The sequence below is a fragment of the Furipterus horrens genome, unplaced genomic scaffold (genome assembly GCF_987537825.1).
Source record: "Furipterus horrens unplaced genomic scaffold, mFurHor1.1.pri manual_scaffold_3, whole genome shotgun sequence".
Lineage (NCBI taxonomy): Eukaryota > Metazoa > Chordata > Mammalia > Chiroptera > Furipteridae > Furipterus > Furipterus horrens.
The window spans coordinates 116,093,466-116,104,573 of NW_028327173.1; the positions used below are offsets into that span (position 1 = coordinate 116,093,466).

The 11,108-nt window shown below is 38.7% G+C and overlaps 1 pseudogene; it reads left to right on the forward strand.

The window, feature by feature from the left end:
• Nucleotides 1–6,061: 6,061 nt before the first annotated feature.
• On the forward strand, nucleotides 6,062–6,839 carry LOC150015803 (ADP/ATP translocase 3 pseudogene; annotated as a pseudogene).
• The last annotated feature ends 4,269 nt before the right edge of the window (nucleotides 6,840–11,108 follow it).

Genomic DNA, 11,108 nt, shown 5'->3' on the forward strand with positions numbered 1-11,108 from the left:
TACAATCAATTCAAATTTTTCACATCAAATACCTAATAATAATGCTTTTTCTTAAACACACAAAGATGTTGATCTATTTAGTTTTTTGTTTTTTTAAAGTATATTTTATTGATTATATTGTTACAATAGTTCCAATTTTTTTCCCCTTTGCTCCCCTCTGCCCAGCACCACCCCTCCCTCAGCAACACCCCCACCCCAAGTCTATGCCCATGGGTCATACATACAAGTTCTCTGGCTTCACCCTTTCATATATTCTTCTTCTTCTTCTTTTTTTAAAACAATTAATTAATTAATTGTTTTAACAATAAAAAATAATCCCTCCCTCTCAGACTTAAGACCCTTTATAATCTTATAAAGGACAATGGGCGAAGGTCTTGAGCTCCTCTAGTTGCTTCAGGATGGACATGGTCATCGTCCTACCTACCCTTGGGTCCAGAAATCCCTAATAAGAGTGGGGGTGTGGAGGAGAGGGTGGCCTTCCCACATGGGGACGGATCGTGCAGACTCCAGGTCAGTTGGCTGTCCCTGGACAACGGTGTGCTTGACTTAACAATCTATTTAGTTTTAATAAGTATTTTTAGAACTCAAATTCTTAGTAGCAAACTATTTTACTATCACTTGAATAATTGCTTTGGATCTATAAACTTTGTTGGTAGATGTTAAAAGACGTCCAGAGTGTACTTCAAGGGTTAATGGAGTGAGTTCCCTGGGGAAGAAAGAGTGCCTGAAAAGAGGAGAGGACATTGGTATATGAACTTGGAGACAGAAAACCTGTTTGAAGAAGACATCTTACAAATAAAAGCAGCTTACAGTGACCCCTAAGAGAGAGATCTGGGGGGAAAAATTCTGATTTTATTTTCTTCCCTGCTCTCATATTGTTATGTGTTATTAATACTTCTATCAATACTATTGTATTATTTGAAAGTGGCACCTTTAATATATCCTTTGCTTCATTGGTTGACAGTATTAACAGTTTCCATGCTGGTTGGTAAAATGAGTGATTCTGCAATTGCATAAGGATAGATCTATTTTATTAACTCCTGTCTTTTGTGTCGTGGTTGTCATATATTTTTAATGCTACACGGGAACTTAAGAAACTAAAAAAATTATCTTTTTTAGTTACCTACATGTTTACCATTTCTGGTACTCTTCATTCTTTTGTAAAGATCTAAGTTTCCATGTGGCATCATTTCACTTCAGGCTGAAGAGCTTCCCTTAGTGTTTTCTGTAGTGAAGATCTGCTTGTTGTTTTTTAAAATGGCTGTACATTTTTGACACTTTTTCCATTGAGTCATGGGTCTCTCTCTGCCTCCTCCTCTTGAATCTGGGTAGGCTAGCAATTTCATTGACCTACACTGTCCAGTAGAAATGAAACAGTATGACTTTGTTATGTGTTGTTAATACTTCTATCAATACTATTGTAGTATTTGAAAGTGGAACCTTTTCTATATCCTTTGCTTCATTGGTTAACAGTATTAACAGTTTCTATGCTGGTTGATAAAATGAGTGATTCTGCAACTGCATAAGGATAGGTCACAAAAGACCATGAAGACTGTGCTTTATTCATTAGAATACTTGCTCTTAGAGCTCTGAGCCACCATGTGAGAAGACTACCAGGCTGGAGAGGCCACATTCTTGTCAACAGAGCCAGGTGAGCCCAAAAGTCTAGTCAGTTCTGCTATGGTGTCAGATATATGAGAGATGCTGTCAGATATATGAGAGATGCTGTCATGAACTCACTAATCCCCTCCCATTCACAGGTGAATACCACTGAGTGGCTTTCTTTGATACCACAAGGAATGGAAAGATCGCCTAGCCAAAACCTACCTAAATTCCTGATTCTCTTAATTGTGAGATATAATAAAATCATTGATTTAAGCAATTATTTTTTGAAGTAGTTACAGAGCATTAGATAAGTGAAACAAAATTTGGGGTGCTATTGTAACAAGAACCTAAAATGTGGCATTGGTTTTGAGACAAGATGTCAGGCAAAAGTCAAAAGGACTTTGAGGACACTGTTAGTGGGGTCCTGACAGGCATGGAGGAGGGTGTCACTGAGGACTTAAAGGAAACTAAGGAAAATCTTATTGGAAGATAGAGGAAAGAGGATCTTGTGTCATGGCAGATTCTTTAGCAACTGTTATAACATGGAGACTTATAAAAAGTATTTAATGAACTGATGGATCTGGCTAAGGAGATTTTGAGGCAGAAGGTTGAAAGTGTCAACTGTTTTTTGTTTGATTTTTAACTATGTATCATAAGGTATGGACAGTCAAAGCTGTACTAGAGAAGGAACTTTAAAAGAGAATTTAGAGGAACTATGTAGGAACAAGATCTGAAAATGAAATTATTTTTCATCCTTAGTTTCTCACAGCAGAAGAAACTCAAAGTAAGGTAGAGTGGTGCTACAGGACAAAGATCAAATTCAAAGCCCAGTTAGAAAAGCACAGAGTTAAAGTAGAGGTGAAGCCAAGGTTGTGATTATAAAACTTTCTATTAAGAGTTCAGAAGCAGATAAAAGGGCTTGTAAGGTTCTCAAGGACTTAGAGTATAGACTCTCTCAAACACTACGGCTTCTAAAAATCTTGAGGACATTGTCCCACAGCAGCCTCACAGGGAGCCCAAGGTACAAAAGGGCTTATTTAGAGGGTATTTGTGGATGTGACTTTTATCTAATGGAACAGGTTATAAATTGATACACAAAAAAATCCACAAAGTTTGTATAGTTATTATATAAGCTTAAATTGAAAACAAAAAACCAAGCACCAGAGTTGTATGAAATGAAAAGAGACTTTTGTACCTTCAAACATCTATGGGCAGGAAGCAGGCTAAATAGGCAGGTTCAGTAATGGGATATTTCTAAGGAAAAAGAAGAATGACTTAGAGAACAAAAGCAAGATCTCAGAGGGAAGAGCGAAAAATCATGGAAAATCCTTCCCATGAAGGAGGATTCAGCCCTTGTCATGAACTGGTAGTATATACCTAGCTGAATTTTATAATTTCAATGATTTGTGACTTTCCATTTTCTTCCTTTATTAATTGGATATTTACTTATTGCAGTTACTCTGTGCTTGTCACACCACCATATTTTGTGTCTCTGTGGAACAGATAACTTGTCTTTTTAGTTTGCAGGTTTTCAGATCAAGATTTGAACTCCAGAAACTGCATGGGCCCTCCTCTGGACTTTGAACCTGAGCTTGGTGCAATAATGGGGTGAGATTTGGGGGGAGTCTTGGGAAGAGGTGAATATATATTGCATGAGGGAGGAATGAAACAATTTTTGGCCAAAGGGCAGACTGTGGCAGCTTAAAATCATTTCCTCAGATTCTTTGACATTCCTTCCATGTAGAGGTCTATGTTCTTTCCTCTTAAAATCATAAGATTGTGATTGCTTCAACTAATAGGATAAGGCAGGAGTAATGCTTTGTGATTTCTGGGTCTAGATCATAAATGACCTTGTAAATTCTATCTTATTTGCTAGAACTCTTGGCTACCCTAAGGCCCCGTACTAGTGAGGTCATGTCTGCCTATGTGCTAGATATGTGAGAGAAGCCATGTATATGGAGCCAGATATGTGACTGAATACTACCTAGTGAACTTGATTGATGCCACATGGGAAAGATCACCCAGTCATGTCCTGCATAAATCTCTTGGCTCACAATATTGTGAAATATTATAGAATGTTTGTTATTTCAAGCCACGGAGTTCCAGGGTGGTTTGTTACCTAGTCATATATAACTGGGATCTATGTTGATGATGATTTATCTGTGCTTTTGTATTTCTGAAAATATTTTCACTTTGCCTTCATTTTTAGTCATTATTTTTCTTAGATATACAATTCTTGATAGTCCTTCTTTCAGCAAGGAGAAATTACTGTTTTCTGACTTGCATTCCTTCTCTTGAGAAGCCAATGGTAATTCTTACTGACTCTAAATATGATGTGTCTCTTTTCTTCTCTATGCTAAAGATTTTCTCTTTGGTTTTTAAAAATTTGATTATCATGTGTCCTCCCCCCCCATCCCCCCATGATGCATTGCTTTATTGAGCTTCTTGGATCTATGGGTTTATATTTTCATCAAATTTGGAAAAACTGAACTCCCATTATTTTTTAAAAAATGTCTCTCTCCTCTCCAATTATACATATGGTAGCCACTTAATTTTATCTCATAATTTACTGAGTCTTTGTTCAGTTTTTAGCTGTTTTTCCTTTCTGTGTTCATTAAGGATCATTTCTATTTCCTGTCTCCATGTTTACTTGCTTTCTCTTCACTATAGTCTAATCTGCTCAGGAAGCCATTCAGTAAATTTTTCATTTCATTAGGAAAGACCAAATGTTAGGATACAAAATAAGTCTCAGTAAATTTAAGAAGATTGAAATCATATCAAGCATCTTCTCTGGCCATATTGGTATTACATTAGAAATCAATCACAAGAAAAAAAACCTGAAAAACACAGAAAGACATAAAGGCTAAATAACATGTTGCTAAAGAATGAATGGGTTAACAATGAGGTCGAGGAAGAAATCAAAAGATATGCTGAAACAAATGAATATGAGAACACAAGATCCCAAATCTATGGGGCAAGGCTGAAACAATCCTAAGAGAGAAATTTATAATATTATAGGCCTACCTCAAGAAACAAGAAAAATGTCAAATAAACAATCTAACCTTACACCTAAAGGAGGTAGAAAGAGAACAACAAACAAAACCTCAAGATTAGAGCAGAAATCAATGAAATAGAATTTTAAAAAATACAAAAGATCAATGAAACCAGGAATTGACATTTTGAAAAGACAAACAAGATTGGTAAACCTTTAACCAGACTCACAAAGAAAAAAAGGACCAAAATAAATAAAATCAGAAATGAGAGAGGAGACATAACAACTGACACCACAGAAATACAAAGGATTGTAAGAAAATTTTACAAACAACTATATGCCAACAAATTGGACAATCTGGAAGAAATGGATAAATTCTTATAAACATGTGATCTTTCAAAACTGAATCAAAATGAAACAGAAAACCTGAACAGATTCATTACAACTAATGAAATTGAAGTGGTAATCAAAAACTGCCAGGAAAAAAAGTTCTGGACTGGATGGTTTCACAGATTAATTTTACCTAACATTCAAAGAAGAACTAACACCTGTCCTTCTCAAACTATTCCAAAAATTCAAGAGGAGGGGAAAATCCCAAGCTCATTTTATGTGGCCAGCATTATTCTAGTTATAAAACCAGATAAAGACACTACAAAGAAAGAAAACTATAGGCCAATATCCCTGATAACCATAGATGCAAAAATCCTCAACAAAATATTAGCAGATCAGATCCAGCAGTACATTAAAAAGATCATACACCATAACTAAGTGGGATTTATTCCTGGAATGCAGGGTTAGTACAATATCTGCAAATCAATTAATGTGATAACACCACATTAACAAAATGAAGGGGAAATATAATTGTATCAATAGATGCAGAAAAACATTTGACAAAACTCAGCACCCATTTATGATAAGAACTCTCAGCAAATGGAGAACAGAGGGATCATATCTCAACATAATAAAGGACATATATGACCAACCCACAGTTCACATTATACTCAGCATTTCCCTAAAATCAGGAACAAGACAGGGATGTCCACTTTTATCACTCTTATTCAGCATAGTACTGGAAGTCCTAGCCACAGCAGTCAGGCAAGATGAGGAAATAAAACGCAATCAATTTGGAAAAGAAGAAGTAAAATTGTCATTATTTGCACATGACATGATACTGGATCTAGAGATCCCTAAAGATTCCACCAAAAAACTACTAGAACTGATAAGTAAATTCAGTAAAGTAGCAGGATACAGAATAAATATCCAGAAATTTAATACACCAATAATGAACTCTCAGAAGGGAAACTAAGAAAACAATCCCATTTGCAACTTCATAAAAACAAACAAACAACAAAAAACCTCTAAGAATAAATTTAACCAGGGATGTAAAAGACCTGTACTTGGAGAATTATAAGATACTGAAGAAAGAAATTGAAGAGACAGTTCTCTGGGTCAGATCTGTAACACATGCTACATGCCAGCAAGCAGATAGTGACTGACAAGCAGTACAAGGATATTATGGACTGCATTGTGTACATCCCCAAGGAGCAGAGCAGTGCTGTCCTCCTGGAGGGGCAACCTGGGAAACCTCATCCACTACCTTCCCATGCAAGCCCTTAACTTCACCTTCTAGGGTAAGTATTATACAAGTAGGTCTTCCTGGTGATGTGGACAAATACATGCAGTTCTGGAGGTATTTTGCTGGCAACCTGGCCTCAGGTGGTTGCCAGAGCCACCTTCCTCTGCTTTGTCTTCCTCCTTGATTTTGCCAGATCCCAGCTCGTGGCTGATGTAGGGAAATTGGGAAACGAGCTGGAATTCAAGAGCCTGGGAGACTGTCTGGTGAAGATCACCAAGTCTGATGGCATCTGGGGCCTGTACCAGGGTTTCAACATCTGATACAGGGCATTGCCAACTACCGGGCTTCCTACTTTAGAATGTACCATGTGGCCAAAGGCATGCTACCTGACCCCAAGAACACCCATATTGTGGTGAACAGGATGATCATCCAGACTATGAGGGCCTAGTGGGTCTCCTATCCCTTATACACTGTGCAGAGATGAATGATGATGCAGCTGGGCGCAAAAAAGCTGACATTATGTACAGGGTGACTGTGAACTGCTGGCAGATCTTCAAGGAGGAGGGGTCCAAGGCCTTCTTCAAAGGCACCTGGTCCAACATCTTCAGGGGCATGGGTGGCACCTTCGTGCTGGTCCTGTATGATGAGCTGAAGAAAGTCATCTAGGTGTGTCCCCCATCTAGACATGGGGACCAGGAGAGCCACATAGAATACTTCACTGTTAGAAACCATTGATTTTACAGAAATTCTAATGTTCTTGCTTAGCTCCATATCACCCTGCCCAGGCTCTGTAGCTTCAGCTTCACTGGAGAGGACACTCCAGCGTCATCGCAAGATGTCGATTCAACACGGGAGGAGACAGATACTATGTCACTCCCGAGTCGGACTGCACAGCCATTCTCGGCGGTGCAGATAGACTCTTAAGAAGCTACACCATCGTCTCTCGAGACGGACGGCTGCCAACGACAACAACGACATCATGTGTAGAGCACTAGGGAGGACTCTAGAACACTCATTGTGATCACAACAACTGGCACCCTGGTTCCATGCATTGATTGGGAGGAGGGAACCCTGACATCCTCCTGGGTCCTCAGGCAGGGCTGCTCTGCCACACAGGCCTAGAGTTCAGGTGTTCACAGGACCGGCTGTGTTTAGTGTTTAGTTAAAGGAAATCATGTCAGCCTTTTGTACTTAAGCACTATCCTCTTTGCAGAGCTGAATATTTGCTATTACTTCTATGTTGGGCATTCTGCTGCAAAAAATTAAAACCAGATACAGAGTAAAAGAAATTGAAGAAGATACAAATAAATAGAAGTGTACATCACGCTCATGGATAGGAAGGATTAACATTGTTAAAATATCCATACTATACAAAGCAATCTGTAGATTCAATACAATTCCTATAAAAATACCAATGATGTAATTCACAGAACTAGAACAAATAATCCAAAATTTATATGGAACCACAAAAGACCCAGAATAGCCACAGCAATCTTGAGAAAGAAGAACAAAGTTGGAGGTATCATGATACCTGATATCAAACTATAGTATGAAGCCATTGTGATAAAAACAGCATGGTACTGGCATAAAAACCCCACACCTATGTAGTCAATTAATATTTGAAAAATGAGGCAAGGACATACAGTGGATTAAAGACAGTCTATATTCAATAAATGGTTTTGGGAAAATTAGACAGATATATGCAAAAGAATGAAACTAGACCACCTTCTTACACCCTATTAAAAAAAAACTCAAAATGAATTAAAGACTTAAACCATAAAACTCTTAGAAGAAAACATAGGCAGTAAGATCTCTGACATTTCTCTTAGTAATATTTTTTCTGATATATTTCCTTAGACAAGGGAAACAAAAGAAAAATGAACAAATGGGACTACATCAAACTAAAAAGTTTTTGCACAGCAAAGGGAACCATCAGTAAAGTGAAAAGACAAATTCAAAATGAATGGGAGGACATAGTTGCCAATTAAACATCTAATAAGGGATGTTTGGAAACATCATATCCAAAATTTGTAAAGATCTCATAAAACTCAACACCAAAAAACCAAACAATGCAATTTTAAAAATGGGCTAAAGGCCTGAATAGACACTTCTCTGAAGAGGATATACAGAGGGCCCATAGATATATGGAAAGATGCTCAACATCACTAATCATCAGAGAACAAAAAGTTGAAACCACAATGAGATATTACCTCACACCCATCAGAATGGCTATCATCAATAATAAACAGCAGTGCTGGAAAAGATGTGGAGAAAAGTGAACCATTGTGTACTGTTGGTGGAAATGCAGATTGGTGCATTCACTGTGGAAGACAGTATAGAGGTTCCTCAATTAATTAAAAATGGAATGGCCTTATGACCCACTGCTTCCATTTATGGGAATATATCTGAAGATACCAGAAACACTAATTTGAAAAAATGTATGCACATCTATGTTCATTGCAGCACTGTTAACAATAGTCAAGGTATGGAAGCAACCCAAGTGCCATCAATAGCACAGCAGTGGTACACACACACACACACACACACACACACACACAATGGAATAGCACGCAGCCATAAAAATTAAATCTTACCATTTGTAACAGCACGGATGGACCTAGAGGGTATTATGCTAAGTGAAATAAGTCAGTCAGAGAAAGACAAATACCAATGACTTCATTTATATGTGGAATCTAAAGAACAATATAATGAATAAACAGAAAAGAAACGCAGTCATTGATACAGAGAACAGACTGTTGGTTTGCTAGAGGGGAGGAGGTTAGGGGATTGGGTGAAAAAGCTGAAGGGATTGAAAAGTACAGATTGGTAGTTACAAAATAGTCATGGGGTTGTAAAGTACAGCATAGGAAATGTAGTCAATGATATTATCATAACTATGTATGGTGCCAGTTGGGTACTGGAAATATCAGGAGGAATACTTTATAAAGTGTATATCTGAAACTAATACAAAATAATACTGTAATTGAAAAAATTAAAAATTAAAAAATGTAAATTTAAAAAATTTCAGATATTGTGTTTTTTAAGTTGTAGGATATCTTTGTTTCTTTTATATTTAACAATTTTCCCTTTTGAGATTGTTTCGGGGGGTCAATGGAGGGAGAGAAGGCCAGCAGCCAATGTTGAACAAGATGGTTTATTGAGTTATGCGACATGATGGGCTGAGGTCTTGGAGTCAGATGCTAGCAGCCAGGATCAGGGTACAGCAAGTTTTTTAAGGAATTCTGAGACTTGGAATATGTAAGCAGTACAGGATAGGCTAAGTTGTCCCCTTGCACAACCAGCAGGTCGGTGTTTGGACAGTTGCCATCTCCTGATAACCTCCTGAGTCAAGGGCAGCTAAGGGTGGGGGGAGGGAGGTGAGCTGCCTCATGGTGGGCTTTTGGATGGCTTCTGTTTAGAATGGTGGGCTTGTAGCTCACATTCCAGACTCTTTTGTTTTGTGTTTGCTTTTTGTTCTTTTTGTTTCCAGGGGTCAGGGGATGTGGTCTCCTTCTTTTATAGCTACTTCCTGCTGGGAAGGGGTGTAGAGCTGTCCCTAAACAGGGTCTTGAGGGAGGGGTTGATAATGGTGTGCCTTGAGTATCAGCATTGATTTCACCATTTGAGCCATTGCTGTGTTGAATGTCCTATGAACAAAGCTTACAAGTAGGCGTATTGAACATGGTCCAAGTAGCAAACACAGAATGAGAATTATTAGGAGTGTTATTAAGGGAATAAGGATATCCTGGAGTGGGTAAGAGAAACAGGAAAGGAAGGTCCCAAAGCAGGACTCGCTGTAGGCCCATTGAATGATGTGACTATGTGTTTTGAGTACTTTTAAGTCTTCTTCAACCTGGCCTGTGGTGTTAATGTCAAAACAACGTTTTGTTAAGTATGGTGCACGTACTGCCTGCCTCTGCTGTCAGAATGTCAAGTGCTCTCCTGTTCTGTAACACTACATCAGCCAGGCTTTTCAGGGACTGCTGTTGTTACTGAATAGCCTGCAATGTGGCATTTCAAGCCTATTGTAGACTTACAGATATATTTAAGACTGATCTTTCAAGGAGGGGAATAATGGCAAACGAGAATAGGCCTCTACAAATGCTATGACCTAAGCCTGGTTTTTCTTGAATGGGGTTGTCATATGCATGATACCCCATTCAGCTGTTCCAAGTCCTGTACTTGCCACTCTCTTAGTCTTGTGCAGTTACAGTAGATTGAAATTCCCAGGAAGGAGCCAAGGTTGGGTATTGCTTCCGAGGAGGCCATTTCCTTGGGCATGAATATTGTGGCCTCTGGAACAAGTGGAACTATAGTGCAAGTTCCTCTCCAAAACTAGGAAAGGACTAAATTGTCTGCGTTTCCATGCAAAAGTAAGTATCCAGTCCCCTTCAGTGTGAGCGCGCGTTGGGGACCCTTTTGTTACAATTGTGTGTGGACTGAGACTATTTTGGTGGCAGAAAATTTGCCGTAATAGAGGGGCATTTGGGAGTGGAGTATAATTTAAAGTATTGTAAGGGGTACTGGGTATGTGGCCAGGAAGGGAACTGGGTTGAGTCTCTAAGGTAGATTTTAATGGGATCATGGTGGCTGGTGACAACAGGGGAGTCTGTGTCCCAGATGACAGGGGAAACAGTTGGGAGAGTGGAGGAGGGTGTTAAGACATGGGTGTCCATCATTTGCAAGAGAGAGGAAGATTCCCTGCAGTTGCTGAGGGGAGTGTATAAAAGTCTGGCCTGTAGCTTGGCTAAAAGATCCCTCCCAAGAATGCGGGTAGGGAAATTAAGAAGGACTAAGAAGGAATGTGAAAAAGTGAATTCTTCCAGGGAACAGGCCAGGGAGGGAGTTACAACAGGACTTGAAACTATGCCATCAACCTGAACAATCGAGACAGAGGAACTGGCAAACTTTCTGAAATACCTGGGAAGAGCAGAA